The sequence below is a fragment of the Equus asinus genome, chromosome 17 (genome assembly GCF_041296235.1).
Source record: "Equus asinus isolate D_3611 breed Donkey chromosome 17, EquAss-T2T_v2, whole genome shotgun sequence".
Taxonomy (NCBI): domain Eukaryota; kingdom Metazoa; phylum Chordata; class Mammalia; order Perissodactyla; family Equidae; genus Equus; species Equus asinus.
The window spans coordinates 25,165,183-25,168,824 of record NC_091806.1 but is presented as its reverse complement, the minus strand read 5'-3'; the positions used below and the strand labels follow the sequence as shown (position 1 = coordinate 25,168,824).

The 3,642-nt window shown below is 34.2% G+C and overlaps 1 pseudogene; it reads left to right on the top strand.

The window, feature by feature from the left end:
* On the top strand, positions 1–2,694 carry LOC106844034 (olfactory receptor 5D13-like; annotated as a pseudogene).
* Positions 2,695–3,642: the final 948 nt, after the last annotated feature.

Genomic DNA, 3,642 nt, shown 5'->3' with positions numbered 1-3,642 from the left:
ATGAGCAATGCCAATAATAGTAGGTGGTAAAATAAAGCACTATAGGACTGAGAATAAAATGGGAAAATAAACTATAAGCAAGTGAGCATGTGTTATATAACAGAGCTTGATACATTCATCATGATTAAATAAGAATGCATTAAGAGGTAATGAGATTGAATTTATAGACACAAGAATTTTTGGAAAAGCCAGGCTGAACCATGTAAATTTCATGTATTAAGTAATATAAAGTATTTGGAATCTTAAAAGTCATTGGAATTTATGTTAATCATGGAAAATTGTCCCTTCAATGAGGCATAGAATATACTAAAATGAAATAATCTGGCTGGAAAAAATTGCCATAATCTATCTTTGCAGTGTAAAGAACTTATGAACGATTTTTACAAAGGAAGGATCTGTCATGGGATTCGTTTTTGGAGGATGTCTTTCCCACAGGCATAAGAATGTGGGGATCAGAGAAAATTATATTGTGATGAAAAAACCTATAGGAGAATGGGGAAAATTTATTATACATCTTAGACGGAGTGTCCAAAGAAATCCTATGGTATTTCTGTTGTGTTAGTTCTGTAGGACGGAATTCCTACATTTTATTCCCAAATGTCCCCACCTGTTGACAGTTACCCATGCTTGGGCCTGATTTTCATAACAAAATATAGTTTTTGATATCATACAAATTATGCATAAATGCAATAAATAAGAAAGCTGATATCTACTGTGCATCACATCATGTCTTATAGCTTATAAATTCAATATAAAAGCACCTACTTTCTTTCTACTGACTTAAATTTTATATTATTACTGTGCTCATTTTGCTGTTGAGGAACTACCTAGTGACACGAAGTAATATTCAAGAAATACCATCGTGCCTGTTTGACTAGTTCTCTCTCCTGACACTGGTCCTTGGAAAAGCTTTAAACTTATTTTTTTCCTTCAGCCTGAAATTTATATGCATTTCCCAGTACTTCATAGTTCTCTTTTGTCACTTACCCAACTTACAAAATTTGCCCCATTGGAAAATGAAGAGCTTTTAGTTCAGTATTGTTTCAACTAATATCACTGCAGACACAGTACATATTTCATTATGAACAACTCCTGATGAATAATGTAATATGCTATCCACAACATTTGAATATTTTCAAAATTATTTCAACATAATTGAAAAGATTAGAATACGTATACAGCACAGCACCAGAATGTGTTGAGACTATTATGCTACCAGGAGTCAGAAGGGCACTGAAAATAACATAGAACAACCAAGAAGCTATTAAATTGATCATTTTGTAGGAATGTTATCATTTAAATACTTTCAATATATACAAGTTAATTATCCCACAGCTTAAGAGGTAAGACAGGGAAGAAACTGTAGAAACTCATGATATGTATTTCTTCCAATACAATTATTTTTACTAGCTCAGATTCAGGAGAGTTAGATCCACCCTTCTCGTGACATTAGCTGCCCATGATGAAGCTGAGTTTCATTATTTGAAATATAGTGGGATCTAATCTGTTTTCCATTCTTCCTGTCTTAACTTTGCTTTTGATTATTCCACTCACACAAAAATTATTATTCACTGTATAATCATCACATAAGTGAAGAATAACTTGAAATAATGTAACAGTGGAGGTCTAGCATTTTCAGCAATACTCTTAATAGAGACCCATTGAGCCTCTCAACATTTATTCCAATTTTTTTACATATTTCAAGTTTTGGTTCTTAATTCTGTGGATAAACTTTCATGTTTTTTCCACAGGAACCAAGAAAACCAGAGTGGTGGAGTCAACTTTGTTCTTTTGGGCTTCTCAGGATATCCAGGACCCCAGATGCCCCTGTTCCTGGGATTCCTGATCATTTACACAGCCACTGTGTTGGGGAAACTGGGCATGATAGTGATTAGCAAGATCAATCCCAAACTCCACACCCCCATGTACTTTTTTCTCAGCTGCTTATCCTTTGTTGATTTCTGTTACTGTACAGTAGTTACTCACAAACTATTAGAAAATGTGGTTGTGGAAGACAGAACCATTTCCTTTACAGGATGCATCATGCAATTCTTCTTTGCATGCATATTTGTGGTGAAAGAAACATTCATATTGGAGGTGATGGCATATGATTGATTTGTGGCTTTTTGTAACCCTCTTCTCTACACAGTTGTAGCATCTCAGAAGCTTTATTCCTTGTCAGTGGCTGCATCATACTCTTGGGGTATAGTCTGTTCTTTAATACTCACATGCTTTTTGTTGACCTTATCCTTTTGTGGGAATAACTTCATAAGTAACTTTGGCTGTGAGCATAACGCCATTGTTACTGTTTCCTGCTTTGATCCATACATTAACCAGACAATCGTTTTAGTCTCTGCCACATTCAATGAAATAAGCAGTCTGATAATCATTATTACTCGCTATGTTTTCATTTTTATCACTGTCATGAAGATGTCTTCATGTAGGGGACACCACAAAGCCGTCTCCACATGTGCCTCCCACCTAACCACCATTACCATTTTCCATGGGAGCATCCTTTTTCTCTACTGTGTTCCTAACTCCAAAAGATCATGGCTCATGGTCACGGTTGCCTCCATCTTCTACACAGTAGTCATTCCCATGATGAACCCACTGATCTGCATCCTCTGGAATAAAGATGTGAAATATAAAGTCAACAAGTTAATCAATAATAAATTGTTCTGTGATGAAATGTAAACATTGAAGTATTCATTATTTCTTTTTGAGAGTACTGGTTAAGCGTTGTTTAATAGCAAAGCAGTACATGAATCTCTGGTAACCTTGTAATTGACAGTCCGATATCTATTCACTATAATAAGTAAAATAATTTTAACATTGCAAATAATGTTAGGGATAAAAGGTAAGACTACCTAAATTAAGTTTTTGATTCATAAATTGGAATATAAAAGTCTCTATGTTAGCATACATGACTGTGTGATTGCTCCGGACAAATTTCAGTTCAATTTAAGTCATCTTGAATTTTTGAGATGATCTGAAGTGCTATAGTTTACAATGAGGAAGTTTACGTCTTAAAATAAAAGTAGTACATTAAGAGTTATTCAACATAAAACCCCTAAATATCTAAAAAATTACATATTTAGTTCCATAAGAACCATCTTAGCATTGGAAGATCACAGACAACCAAAAATAAATACAAAATATATCTTCCTTAAAAAGTTCAGGGGCCAGCCCCGTGGCTTAGTGGTTAAGTTCTGGATACTCCAGAATATGGTGTAGTTGAATTATAATCGGTAGAATGACAAAATATACAATATTTTCTTTCTATAAACTGGCACAAGATGGTACACATTTTGGATGTATGTGCCCATGACTCTGGTTTTTCCATGCTTGTCAAAGTAGTTGTATATTATTTATTTATTTATTGGAAATTTTATTGATATGATTTTAGATTTATTTTTTGTAATAAATAATACAGAGAGATCTCAATGTCTTTTACCCAGTTTCCACTGCGATAGTACAATGCAGCAACCACGATATTGATAATACAATACATAGATCTTATTCAAGCATCAGGGATTTATTGAAAAAAGGAAACAATCAGTCATGAACTCCAGTGAGATGCAACAGTAACAATCCTTTTCAATCAGTGATTTGACTGAGCTAGCTCAGCTGATACCAGCTGGG